Here is a 14,877-nt window from a genome sequence, read left to right as displayed (position 1 = left end):
CTTCTTTTTATTCTGATGTTCTTTACTTTGCTTTAATCTATATGTCCAATTATAGAATATAGATACATGCCAAAAGAATGATTGAGGCCATCATTTGATGTTAGCTCACTTACTCCAAAATAACCTACCTTTTCACATCACCCTTGTTAGCCCCCTTGAGCCCTTAAAATCCCTTTTTTTTCGATTTAGCCACACTACTAACCTTAAGCAGAAAAATAAAATCCCAAGTTGAATCCTTGGTTAGCTTAAGATAGAAAATTATAAATAGATTAAAATGTGGAAAACCTATTGGGAACATGGATGATAAAAAAAGGGTAGAAAAGTTGAAAGAAATAAAATAATTCAGAAAATTTGGGAAGCATGCTCATGAGAAATCAAAGTGATCAATTACCATGTGCATTAAAAAAAAGTTATTTTTCAGCATTTAATAAAAGGGAATACAAAAGAATTCCCCAATGCAAAATAAAAGCAATGCACATGGGATAAAAACAAAAATTGAAACATGAGCATGTGACAACAAGTGGGATAACATGGGAGAATTAGTAAAGAAGCTTATTCTACTAAATATGTATGTTAGGTGAGATCTTAGTCTAATTAAGGATTCACTTATTAGCTCACTTAGCCTTATACATATATCCTTACCTTTACCTTGGCCCCATTACAACCTTAATTAAAGACCTCATGACTTTTGGTATGACTGTACTCTATAATTGTTGATTGGTTAGATGAAGAACAAAGTTATAGAAAGTAAGAATAAAAAGAAAAGTAGAGTGAATAAACCCAATAAACACTGAGTGACTAGAGGATAAACACAAATTCCAGTGAGGGTTCAATAGCTCATCAGCATATATCTGTGCTTAATTTACTAATTGTTTTGCAAGTTTGTACAATATTTTTTTATTTCCCATCTCATTTGCTAAAATGCTTTATTATTTAACGGTTAGCTATATATATATATATATATGACTCCTTGAGAATGTGAATTAATTTGACTACATGTAAGCTTTATATATGAGTGGATAAATTGGAATTGCATGACTCATTTAGGTAGATGCATTTAGAATAGGTTGCTTTGCATAACATTCCACCACTTTAACCTTACTTTTTACCTTGGATTTAGCATGAGGACATGCTATTGTTTAAGTGTGGGGAGGTTGATAAACCCATATTTCATGATTTATTTTTGTGCTTAATTTGAGTGATTTATTCAATCCTTCACCCACTTATTCATATTAATTGCATGGTTTTACTTTCCCTTCCTTATTATGTGATGTATATGAAAAATATGTTTCCTAAGCTTTAATATTAACTATTTTAATTACCTTTATTTCCATTCGATGCCATGATTAGTGTGTTGAGTAGTTTCAGATTTTCTAAGGCAGAATGACTTAAAGGATGGAAAAGGAAACATACAAAAATGGAAGGAAAGCACAAAACGGAGCTTCTGAAGAAACTGGCATCCACTGGATCGCATGGATGAAGCGATCGCGTGCCAGAAGCGAAGAAGCATCGACGCGGCTGCATGACTGACGCGACCGCGTGCCTTAAGTAGAACGCATACGACGCGGACGCGTGACTGACGCGACTGCGTGGCAAGGAAAAGCTCCAGATGACGCGACCGCGTGACCCACGTGGACGCGTGACAGAGGCCACACACCAGAAATTACAGAACACGCCCCCAGCGAATTCTGAAGCCCTTTTTGGCCCAAATCTAAGTCCAGAAGGTATAGACCAGAGGTTATGAAGCGGAGGAATGCATCCATTCAGGGAGAGCTCGCACTTTTGTTACTTTCTATGATTTAGATTTAGTTTGAGAGGGAGATCTTCCCCTCTCTCTCTTAGGATTAGGATTTAGGACTTCTCTTAGTTTTTAAGAGTAGCTCTTGATCCAGGTTTAATATTTACTTTAATTTATGTTTCTATGCTGCTTTTACTTTAATGCTTTTATTCGTATCTATAAATGTTGCCAACTTGACTTATGAACTCTTTCCATGTTATGATTTGAATTAATGATTATTTGAGGTATTTCAGTTATTGATTTCTTACTCTTTAATTTGTGTTACCATTGCTTTCCATCTAAGGACATTTTATTCCAGCAATTTACTTTTTCCCCTTTTGATCCTGGTTAAGAAATCAGTAACTCAACAGTTATTAACTCAGCATAATTGATAATCGTTATCTTGCTAATTGAGCTGAACTTCAGTAATCCCAACCTTTTCTTAGGAAATAAATAGGATTCAAAGGTCAATTTAATTATTCCCTTGACTTACTTTTACTTTAAAGGTTGACCAAATGGAATTTAGATTCAACTTTCATTATTGTTGAGAGAGATAACTAAGTTGGACTTCCAATTTCTCTTACCTTGCCAAAAGTTTACTTTACAGTATTTATTTATTTTAATTGCCACCTACTTTACTTGTCATTTAAATTACTTGTTCCTCATTCTTGAAACCCCAATTTGCAATCCCCATAGCCAATAATAAGAACATACTTCCACGCAGTTCCTTGAGAAGACGACCCGAGGTTTGAATACTCGGTTAACAATTTTTAAGGGGTTTGTTACTTGTGACACCCAAAACGTTTGTACCAAGGGATTTTTGTTGGTTTAGAGACTATATCTACAACGCGACTGATTTTATGAACTTCTTTACTGGCAAAAACCCTAACGTCAGCCGCCCACCAGCACCGCCGTACACCCACCTCTCCCTTCATTTCCGTTTCTATCACTGTGCCCCCCAGGTTCCACTGCTCTCTAATTTCTTTTCCGTTCATGTTAGTTAGTTTGCATATTTTAATTCTGTTCAACTTAGGTTAGTTACATATGCATGTTTTTAGTGGATTCTAGGTGGTTAGGTAGCTAGGATGTGGTTAGAGGATTCTAGGCCTGATATTTGCTCCGTACCTGCTGTTTAAATTTTTTGCTTTTCACTATTGATTGGCTGTTATTGTTGCTGTTTCACTGTTTCATGGCTGTTTGATTATGTTCTACTTCATACCATCAATTCATATAAGCTGCATTCATTCCTGCTGATTGCAATTATTGCTCTGCTTTCATGTCACATGCTGCTTGCACATAACTGCCTTGAATCTATCTTGATTGAAAATTCTGCTCAGTGCCATTTTACTTTCTAATTTGATATAATTTGTTTTGAAATTCTTATAAACTGCTAATTCTATTTGACAATTGCTGTTACGTGCATTATTATGCTGTTTAATTTTTCGAGAACATCCCTTTTACTGCCAGAATACTGCCCAATTTTTCTCAGAAACAGTTTTACTTAACTGCTATTCATGACTCGCCTTTGGTACTTTCACATTTTGCTTTCCTTGGTTTAAACCAAAGTCACCTCATGACATGCTGGGCTAGCATTCACTATCTCTTTTGGTTCCCTTCCAACTTCAATTGCATTATTAATGATTCTTAATCCTTTTTATGCTTCTTTTATTTTCATGTTTATCATCAATAATCTGCATTCTCTGCTTGAATGTGAGTTACTTGTTCTTCAAGTTTGTGCATTTCTGTTAGCTAGGAACTACAGTACCATGCCACTAACTTTAACTTCCCTTTTTAACTTTTGACTTCATTGACTTTCTAACTTCTCTATCAGTTTACATTAACCCCTGTTAACCCCTTTCATGGCATGTTTATTGTTGTTTCCTGACAAACAAGAATTCTGCATTTTAGTTAATAGTTGTTGGATTGTGATTCCTACTTGAATTCTTTGAGTTTTACCTTCCATTCAGTCCAACATTCTATCTAATTCTGACTTACTTCATGCATTGGCTTTTATTCCTCTTTTGCACATCTACTGCTTAAATTGCTTGCTTCCTATGTGCCTTTCTGTTTTTCTGCTTTGGTTTGCTAAATTGTATCCTGAAACCTCTGTTTTTCAGGATGTCTGATCCAAAAGGGAAAGAAAAAGCTAAAGCACGCACAGGTAAAAGAAAAAGAGGGGAATCATCTACCGCTCTGTTAGATATACTACATGATGATTCCTGGCGTGAGAAAAACTTTACTCCGCAGGAAAAAGCCGATCAACTCGTGCCTGCCACTGATCCAATCAAGTTCGCAAATCGTTACTGTGAACTAAAATATGATGTCTTTGGGACTAAAAGGCACCTATACTTGGAAAAGACCCTCAGAATTCCAGCTGAACTACAACAGTACACTACAGAACAGATAAAACAAAGAGGCTGGTTCTTTCTAGAGAGGAATTTGACTGGGGTTAATGCATCCTGGGTCAGAGAATTTTACTACAACTATTATAAGACGACCCTAGATGCAGTACAGCTCAGAGGGAAGCAGATTTTAGTTACTGAGGAGGCCATTGAAGATATCCTCCATTTCCAGCCTAAGTCAGATGAACCAGATGGTTACCAAAAGGCTGAGGAAGCCATGAGATTTATGACTTTTGATTGGGAGGCAGTAAAGCGAACCATATCCATTGATCCAGCTGTCCCATGGCTTATGGGTAAGTCGACAGTGAACCCAAAAGGCATAAAAATTATTTATCTAAATGATGAGGCTTGGCTATGGTAACAAATTCTGAGCAACTATGTGATGCCGAGCACTCATGAGACTGAGGTGCCAGCTGCCATGATTACTCTTATCTGGTGCATTATGAAAGGCAAGGACCTATACCTTCCCCGATTTATCCAGTAGTACATGGCCAGGGTTCATGTCTGAGGCACTCTGCCTTTCCCAAATCTGATTACCCAGTTGGGCCGCCGAGCTGAGGTACCCTGGGAGCCTGAGGATGAGAGGCCACCAGCTGCCGAATACAGGAAGATCATCCCACACGGCAAGAAGTTCGAGGCTCTGGGCTACAAACCGCCCTCTCTTACTGCCTCCGTTGATGCAGCCACATCTTCTACTGCCCCTTCAGCACCTGCTGCACCACCCACACCCACAGCACCCTCACCTGCTTCCTAGCCCATCTACCACCTTGTGCACCGACTATTTGAGCGCCTGGATCGGATGGAGCACCGCAATAAGCGACGCTATGAGCATTTAAAGCTAATGATCAGGTCGGGACACACTGACATCCCCTCCAAGCCTGACACACCATCAGAGCCATCTGAGGAGGAGGCGGATGAGCAGGCGGAGCTGACGTAGCGGAAATTGGCGAGTTAAGAATTTATTATAAGAGATACGTTGCAAGTACAGTTCTTAACCAACCAAAAATCCACTTATCAATTTAGAAGGGTTGTCACAAAATTAAAATTAAAATACTGGGAGTATAAATCCCAGGTCGTCTCCCAACGAGTTACAGAAAGATGTGCTATTTTATTAATCGGATGTTTTCCAAAATGGGTTGAGTTGATAAGCAGGAAATTAAATTAGAAAAATTATGTAATTTTAAATAAAAACCTTGACTGGGAGTAGATTATTTGGAAGCCATATTCTTGTTGGAGTACTCTCAAGATTAATTGATAATTGGAGGTTGTTCTGCTTAGTTACCCTTTACTAGGTAGAGGGAAGTCAAGCAAGTTGGAAAACTATTTCTAGTCACAAGTCCTAATCCACTCCCTTGGGAAGGACTAGTGTCAATAACTAGAGGACGATCTAACAATAAACCCAATTACAATTTTTCTTTTAAGTAATCCAACTCAAGGTTTCCTTTCAATCATCTTCCAATCAAGTTATAGAACTACTCGCTCATTGTGAATGTAAATTTCATAACATAAGAAAGAGAAGTAAAGGAAGACATGATAAATAATAATCAAAAGATCAATTAAAAATAAAAATAGTTCTTATATAAATAAATTCTAGAAATAATCCAAGAATAACTCTGAGTAAATACAGTACATGAAAGAGTAAGTGACAAGTAAGGAAACAAACTAGAATGACGAAGTCTTGACAGAGGTAATAACTCTTTCCAATGTTCCGATCCAAAAAGCAATAAAATCAATTCCTAAGAACTATGGATGTGTAGAGAGAAAACCTAGAGGAGAGGTAAAATCAGATCTAAAAAACTAAAACTATGTGGAATGAATGTTCTCTTTTGTCTCTGCATGTTCCCTGGCTCTAATATGCTTTTCTGGGCCAAAAACTGGGTTAAAACAGGGCCCAAAATCGCCCCCAGCAAATTCTGCAGATTTTGCAGATCACGCATGTCACGCGATCGCGTCATCTAGGCGTTCGCGTCATCCAGCGTTTTGCCTTGCCACGCGTGCGCGTCGTCCACGCCTTCGCGTCACTGGTGTAGTTTCCAATCCGTGCGATCGCGTGAGCCATGCGTCCGCGTCACTGCAATTTCGTCTATATCGCGCGGTCGCGTGAGCCATGCGTCTGCGTCACTTCTCGCTGGTCATCTCCTTAATTTCTTGTGTTCCTTCCATTTTTGCAAACTTCTTTTCCAATCTCCAAGTCATTCATGCCCTATAAAGCCTGAAACACTTAACACACAGATCACGGCATCAAATGGAATAAAGGAGAGTTAAAATACAAAATTAAAAGTTTCTAGGAAGCAAGTTTTCAACCATAAAGTATTTTTAGGAAGGAATTATAAATGCATGCTTATTTAATGAATAAGTGGGTAAAGATTTGATAAAACCACACAATTAAACAAAATATAAATCATAAAATAATGGTTTATCAACCTCCCCACACTTAGATATTAGCATGTCCTCATGCTTAGTTGAAGAAGATAAAATAAATGAGTAGGAACATGTAAAACTCATGCGATGCAATGCAACCTATATATATGAATGCAACTATATGATTCTTGTCTACCTGATTAAAAGTGAATAAGCTCTTCAAGACAATCACAAATCAAATTCCACTAATTCAATTCTTATACAGTAAGAATAGATAAAAATTCAAGAAGGTAGCTCATGAAAGCAGGAAACATAGAATTTAAGCATTGAACCCTCACTGATGATGTATGTACGCTCTAATCTCTCTAGTGTATAAGGTAATTACTCTATCCTTCTCAATCATGCTTTCTAATTTTTGTTCTTCACCTAACCAATCTACAACATTTAATATACCAATGTAAACATCATGAGGTCTTTTCAAGGTTGTAATGGGGCTAAGGTAAGGGTAAGTGATGAGCGGATAATTTATACGCTTTTTGGCATTGCTTTTACATAGTTTTTAGTATGATTTAGCTAGTTTTTAGTATATTTTTATTAGTTTTTAAATAAAATTCACATTTCTGGATTTTACTATGAGTTTGTATATTTTTCTGTGATTTCAGGTATTTTCTGGCTGAAATTGAGGGACTTGAGCAAAAATCAGATTCAGAGGTTGAAGAAGGACTGCAGATGTTGTTGGATTCTAACCTCCCTGCACTCAAAGTGGATTTTCTGGAGCTACAAAACTCCAAATGGCACGCTCTCAATTGCGTTGGAAATTAGACATTCAGGGCTTTCCAGCAATATATAATAGTCCATACTTTGCCCAAGTTTAGATGACGCAAACTGGTGTTCAACACCAGTTCCATGCTGCATTCTGGAGTTAAACGCCAGAAACAGGTTGCAAAGTGGAGTTAAACGCTAGAAACAGGTTACAAACGGGCGTTCAACTCCAAGAGAAGCCTCTACATATGTAAAGCTAAATGCTCAGCCCAAGCACACACCAAGTGGGCCCCAGAAGTGGATTTCTGCATCATTTACTTATTTCTGTAAACCCTAGTAACTAGTTTAGTATAAATAGGACTTTTTACTAATATATTTGGATATCTTTGGATTGTCTTTTGATCCTTTGATCACGTTTGGGGGCTGGCCATTTGGCCATGCCTGAACCTTCATCACTTATGTATTTTCAACGGTAGAGTTTCTACACACCATAGATTAAGGTGTGGAGCTCTGCTGTTCCTCACGAATTAATACGAAGTACTTTTGTTTTTCTATTCAATTCAAGCTTATTCCAATTCTAAGATATTCATTCACACCTCAATATGAATGTGATGATCGTGACAGTCATCATCATTCCCAACTATGAACGCGTGCCTAACAACCACTTCCGTTCTACCTTAGATTGAATGAATATCTCTGGGACTCCTTAATCAGAGTCTTCGTAGTATAATTTAGAATCCATGGACGGCCATTCTTGAGATCCAAAAAGTCTAAACCTTGTCTGTGGTATTCCGAGTAAGATCTGTGAAGGGATGGCTGCGACGAGCTTCAAACTCGCGAGTGCTGGGCGTAGTGACAGACGCAAAAGGATTAATGGATCCTATTCCAGTATGATCGAGAACCGACAAATGATTAGCCATGCAGTGACAGTGCATTGGACCATTTTCACTGAGAGGACATGATGTAGCCATTGACAACGGTGATGCCTAACATACAGCTTGCCATAGAAAGGAGTATGAATGATTGGATGAAGATAATAGGAAAGCAGAGGTCCAGGAGGAACGAACGCATCTCTATACGCTTATCTGAAATTCTCACCAATGAATTACATAAGTATCACTATCTTTATTTTGTATTTTATTTATCTTTTAATTATTAAATCTCTATAATCAATTGAATCCGCTTGACTGAGATTTACAAGGTGACCATAGCTTGCTTCAAGCAGACAATCTCCGTGGGATCGACCCTTACTCACGTAAGGTTTATTACTTGGACAACCCAGTGCACTTGTTGGTTAGTTGTGCGAAGTTGTGATAAAGAATTAAGATTATGAACGTGCGTATAGAGTTTTTAGCGCCGTTACCAAGGAATGGAACCGTCACGATTTCTGCGCACCAAGTTTTTGGCGCCGTTGCCGGGGATTGTTCGAGTTTGGACAACTGACGGTTCATCTTGTTGCTCAGATTAGGTAATTTTATTTTAATTTTAAGCTTTTTGTTTTTATTCTTAATTTCAAAAAAAAAATTTCTTTTTCGTTTTTCCCAAAATAATTTGCAAAAATCCAAAAAAAAATTATAAAATCATAAAATCAAAAATAATTTTTGTGTTTCTTGTTTGAGTCTTGAGTCAAATTTTAAGTTTGGTGTCAATTGCATGTTTTTAAAATTTGTGCATTTTTCGAAAACTCATGCATGTGTTCTTTATGATCTTCAAGTTGTTCTTGACAAGTCTTCTTATTTGATCTTTAAAATTTCTTGTTTTATGTCTTTTTTAGTTTTTCATATGCATTTTTAATTTGTTAGTGGCTAAAGTTTGAAAATTTCTAAGTTTGGTGTCTTGCATATTTTCTTTTATTGAAAATTTTTCAAAAATACATACTTGATGTTCATTATGATCTTCAAAGTGTTCTTGGTGTTCATCTTTGCATTCAAAGTGTTCTTGCATATTTTTCTTGTTTTGATTCATAATTTTCATGTTTTGAATCTTTTTGATGTTTTTCTCTTTCATCATTAAAAATCTAAAAATAAAAAAATATCTTTCCCTTTTTCTTCTCATCAAATTCGAAAATTTGAGTTGACTTTTTCAAAATTTTTAAAATCTAGTTGTTTCTTATAAGTCAAATCAAATTTTCAATTTAAAAATTCTATCTTTTTCAAAAATCAAATCTTTCTCATTTTTCTTTCATAATTTTCGAAATTTTCAAAATTAATTTTCAAAAATCTTTTTCATAATTTTCGAAAATCTTATTAACATTTAATGTGATTGATTCTAAAATTTTAAGTTTGTTACTTGCCTAGTAAGAAAGGTTCAATCTTTAAAATTTTAAATCATATCTTTTAGTTTCTTGTTAGTCAAGTAATCAACTTTAATTTCAAAATCAAATCTTTTTAAATTTCTTTTTCAAAATCTTTTTCAAAATAAGTTTCAATCACATCTTTTCAAAATCAATTTCAAAATCCTTTCTAACTTCTTTTCTAACCTCTTATCTTTTCAAAAATTAAGATTCAAATCTTTTTCAAACTAATCCTATCTTTTTGTTTGATTCTTATCTTTTTTCAAAACTACCTAACTAATTCTATCTCTAATTTTCGAAAATCACATCCCTCTTTTTCAAAATTCAATTTGAATTAACTAATTGTTTTAAATTTCAATTTAAATTAATTTCATTTTTCTTTCTAATTTTCGAATTCTAACTTTGATTTTAAATTAAAAACAAAAATACTTTCATTTTAATTTATTTAATTTTCAAAATTCTCTCCCCCTCATCTCTTTCTAATTATTTTATTTATTTACTAACACTTCTCTTCATCTCAAAATTCGAACCATCTCTTCCCCTTGGTGTTCGAATTTCTCTTCTTCTACTCACATAAAGGAATCTCTATACTGTGACATAGAGGATTCCATATTTTCTTTTCTGTTTTCTTCTTTTTCATATGAGCAGGAACAAGGATAAGAACATTCTTATTGAAGCTGATCCTGAACCTGAAAGGACTCTGAAGAGGAAGCTAAGGGAAGCTAAAGCACAACTCTCTGGAAAAAATCTGACAGAAATTTTTGAAAAAGAAGGAGACATGGCCGAAAATAATAACAATGCAAGGAAGATGCTTGGTGACTTTACTGCACCTAATTCCAATTTACATGGAAGAAGCATCTCAATCCTTGCCATTGGAGCAAACAATTTTGAGCTGAAACCTCAACTAGTTTCTCTGATGCAACAAAATTGCAAGTTTTATGGACTTTCATCCGAAGATCCATTTCAGTTCTTAACTGAATTCTTGCAGATCTGTGATACTGTTAAGACTAATGGGGTTGATCCCGAGGTCTACAGGCTTATGCTTTTCCCGTTTGCTGTAAGAGACAGAGCTAGAATATGGTTGGATTTTCAACCTAAGGATAGCCTAAACTCTTGGGATAAGCTGGTCACGGCTTTCTTAGCCAAGTTCTTTCCTCCTCAAAAGCTTAGTAAGCTTAGAGTGGATGTTCAAACCTTCAAACAAAAGGAAGGCGAATCCCTCTATGAAGCTTGGGAGAGATACAAGGAACTGACCAAAAAGTGTCCTTCTGACATGTTTTCAGAATGGACCATCCTGGACATATTCTATGATGGTCTATTTGAATTATCAAAGATGTCATTGGACCACTCTGCAGGTGGATCCATTCACCTAAAGAAAACGCCTGCAGAAGCTCAAGAACTCATTGACATGGTTGCAAATAACCAGTTCATGTACACTTCTAAAAGGAATCCTGTGAGTAATGGGATGCCTCAGAGGAAGGGAGTTCTTGAAATTGATACTCTGAATGCTATATTGGCTCAGAATAAAATATTGACTAAGCAAGTCAATATGATTTCTCAGAGTCTGAATGGATTGAAGGAATCATCCAACAGTACTAAAGAGGCATCTTCTGAAAAAGAAGCTTATGATCCTGAGAACCCTGCAATAGCAGAGGTGAATTACAAGGGTGAACCCTATGGAAACACCTATAATCTCTCATGGAGAAATCATCCAAATTTCTCATGGAAGGATCAACAAAAGCCTCAACAGGGCTTTAATAATGGTGGAAGAAACAGGTTTAGCAATAGCAAGCCTTTTCCATCATCCACTCAGCAACAGACAGAGAATTCTGAGCAGAATCCATCTAGCTTAGCAAATATAGTCTCTGATCTATCTAAGGCCACTGTAAGTTTTATGAATGAAACAAGGTCCTCCATTAGAAATTTGGAGGCACAAGTGGGCCAGCTGAGTAAAAGAGTCACTGAAACTCCTCCTAGTACTCTCCCAAGCAATACAGAAGAAAATCCAAAGAGAGAGTGCAAGGCCATTGATTTAACCATCATGGCCGAACCTACAAGGGCGGGGGAGGACGTGAATCCTAGTGAGGAAGACCTCCTGGGACGTCCAGTGACCAATAAGGAGTATCCCTTTGAGGAACCAAAGGAATCTGAGGCTCATCCAGAGACCATAGAGATTCCATTGAACCTCCTTCTGCCCTTCATGAGCTCTGATGAGTATTCTTCCTCTGAAGAGGATGAAGACATTACTGAAGAGCAAGTTGCTAAATACCTTGGTGCAATCATGAAGCTGAATGCCAAATTATTTGGTAATGAGACTTGGGAAGATGAACCTCCCTTGCTCACCAATGAACTAAATGCATTGGATAGGCAGAAATTACCTTAAAAGAAAGAGGACCCAGGCAAATTCTTAATACCCTGTACCATAGGCACCATGACCTTTGAGAAGGCTCTGTGTGACCTGGGGTCAGGAATAAACTTAATGCCACTCTCTGTAATGGAGAAACTTGGGATCTTTGAGGTGCAAGCTTCCAGAATTTCATTAGAGATGGCAGACAACTCAAGAAAACAGGCTTATGGACAAGTAGAGGATGTGTTAATAAAGGTTGAAGGCCTTTACATCCCTGCTGATTTCATAATCCTAGACACTGGGAAGGAAGAGGATGAATCCATCATCCTTGGAAGACCTTTCCTAGCCACAGCAAGAGCTGTGATTGATGTGGACAGAGGAGAGTTGGTCTTCCAACTGAATGAGGACACCCTTGTGTTTGAAACTCAAGGATCTCCTTTTGTAACCATGGAGAGGAAGCATGAAAAGCTTCTCTTACTGCAGAGTCAACCAAAGCCCCTAAACTGTAAGTTTGGTGTTGGGAGGCCACAACGAAACTCTAAGTTTGGTGTTGAACCCCCACATTCAAACTCTAAGTTTGGTGTTGGGAGGTTCCAACCTTGCTCTGATTATCTGTGAGGCTCCATGAGAGCTCACTGTCAAGCTATTGACATTAAAGAAGCGCTTGTTGGGAGGCAACCCAATGTTATTTAAGCATATCTATTTTATTTTCTTTTTATTATTTCGTGTTTTATTAGGTTGATGATCATGTGAAGTCACAAAAACTACTGAAAAATCAAAAACAGAATAAAAAATAGCATTGAAAACAGCACACCCTGGAGGAGAGCAGTCTGGCGTTTAAACGCCAGAAACAAGCATCTGTCTGGCGTTTAACGCCAGAAACAAGCATCTACCTGGCGTTAAACGCTAGAAACAAGCTACATTTGGGCGTTTAACGCCAGAAACAGGCAGCAGTCTGGCGTTAAATGCCAGGATTGTACAGCAAGGGCATTTTACACACCTAATTGGAGCAAAGATGTTAAATCCTTGACCCTACTTGATCTGTGGACCCCACAGGATCCCCTACAGGATCTGTGGACCCCACAGGATCCCCACATCTTCTTCTCTCCTCTTCACACCTTTTCATAACGTTCTTCCCCAAATACCCTTCACCAATCACCTCAATCACTCTTTCACATCACCTCTTCACCACTCACATCCATCCTCTCTTCCCCATAAACCCCACCTACCTTCAAAATTCAAAATATTTTCCCTCCCAAACCCAACCCTAATGGCCGAACCCTACACCCCCCTCACTCCTTCTTCATTTTCACACAACACAACCCTCTCTTCTTCTCCTTGGCCGAATACATCTTCTTCCCCCATCTTCTCCATTTTCTTCTTCTTCTACTACTTTCTTTCTTCTTTTGCTCGGGGATGAGCAAACATTTTAAGTTTGGTGTGGTAAAAGCATAGCTTGTTGTTTTTCCATAACCATTTATGGCACTTAAGGCCAGAGAAACCTCTAGAAAGAGGAAAGGGAAGGCAATTGCTTCCACCTCTGAGTCATGGGAGATGGAGAGATTCATCTCAAAGGTCCATCAAGACACTTCTATGAAGTTGTGGCCAAGAAGAAAGTGATTCCTGAGGTTCCTTTCAAGCTCAAAAAGAATGAGTATCCGGAGATCCGACTTGAGATCCAAAGAAGAGGTTGGAAAGTTCTCACCAACCCCATTCAACAAGTTGGGATCCTAATGGTTCAAGAGTTCTATGCAAACGCATGGATCACTAGGAATCATGATCAAAGTGTGAACTCGAATCCAAAGCATTGGCTCACCATGGTTCGGGAGAAATACTTAGATTTCAGTCCAGAAAATGTAAGGCTAGCGTTCAACTTGCCAATGATGGAAGAGAACGCACGCCCCTACACAAAAAGGGTCAACTTTGATCAAAGGTTGGACCAAGTCCTCATAGACATATGTGAGGAATGAGCTCAATGGAAAATTGACTCAAGAGGCAAGCCGGTTCAACTAAGAAGGCATGGCCTTAAACCAGTGGCTAGGGAATGGTTAGAGTTTATTCAACGCTCAATCATTCCTACTAGTAACCGGTCTGAAGTTACTATAGACCGGGCCATCATGATCCATAGTATCATGATTGGAGAGGAGGTGGAAGTTCATGAGATTATACCTCAAGAACTTTACAAGGTGGCTGACAAGTCCTCCACTTGGGCAAGGTTAGCCTTTCCTCACCTCATATGCCACCTCTGTAATTCGGCTGGAATTGACATAGAGGGAGATATCCTTATTGAAGAGGACAAGCCCATCACTAAGAAAAAGATGGAGCAAATAAGAGATCATGGACCTCAACATGAGCATGAGAAAATTCCCCACCATGAAATCCCTGAGATACCTCAAGGGATGCACCTTCCTCCACAAAACTATTGGGAGAAAATCAACACCTCCCTAGGAGAATTAAGTTCCAACATGGGACAACTAAGGGTGGAGCACCAAGAGCACTCCATCATCCTCCATGAGATTAGAGAAGATCAAAGAGCCATGAGGGAGGAGCAACAAAGGCAAGAAAGAGACATAGAGGAGCTCAAAAGCACCATTGGTTCTTCAAGATGAGGAAGACGCCACCCTCACTAAGCTGGACTCATTCCTTAATCTCCTTGTCTATTTATTTTACTATTTTTCAATTTTTGAGCCTTATGTTTTAATTATGTTTGTGTATTTACTATATGATCATTAGTGTTTAAGTGTCTATGTCTTAAAGCTATGAATGTCCTATGAATCCATCACCTCTCTTAAATGAAAACTATTTTACAAATAAAAGAACAAGAAGTACAGGGTTTCGAATTCATCCTTGAAACTAGTCTAATTATTTTGATGTAGTGACAATACTTTTTGTTTTCTGAATGAATGCTTGAACAGTGCATATGTCTTTTGAAGTT

At 37.6% G+C, this 14,877-nt stretch overlaps 1 non-coding gene across 1 annotated transcript; it reads right to left on the bottom strand.

Annotated features, from left to right (window-relative positions):
* Nucleotides 1-10,766: 10,766 nt before the first annotated feature.
* LOC148574620 (small nucleolar RNA R71) lies at nucleotides 10,767-10,870 on the bottom strand. Its single transcript, XR_015906827.1, has one exon. It is a non-coding gene; the product is annotated as a small nucleolar RNA R71 (small nucleolar RNA).
* Nucleotides 10,871-14,877: the final 4,007 nt, after the last annotated feature.

This window comes from Arachis ipaensis, chromosome B2 (genome assembly GCF_059453495.1).
Source record: "Arachis ipaensis isolate K30076 ecotype BB chromosome B2, ASM5945349v1, whole genome shotgun sequence".
NCBI lineage: Eukaryota > Viridiplantae > Streptophyta > Magnoliopsida > Fabales > Fabaceae > Arachis > Arachis ipaensis.
This window is presented reverse-complemented; position numbering and strand designations above follow the sequence as displayed.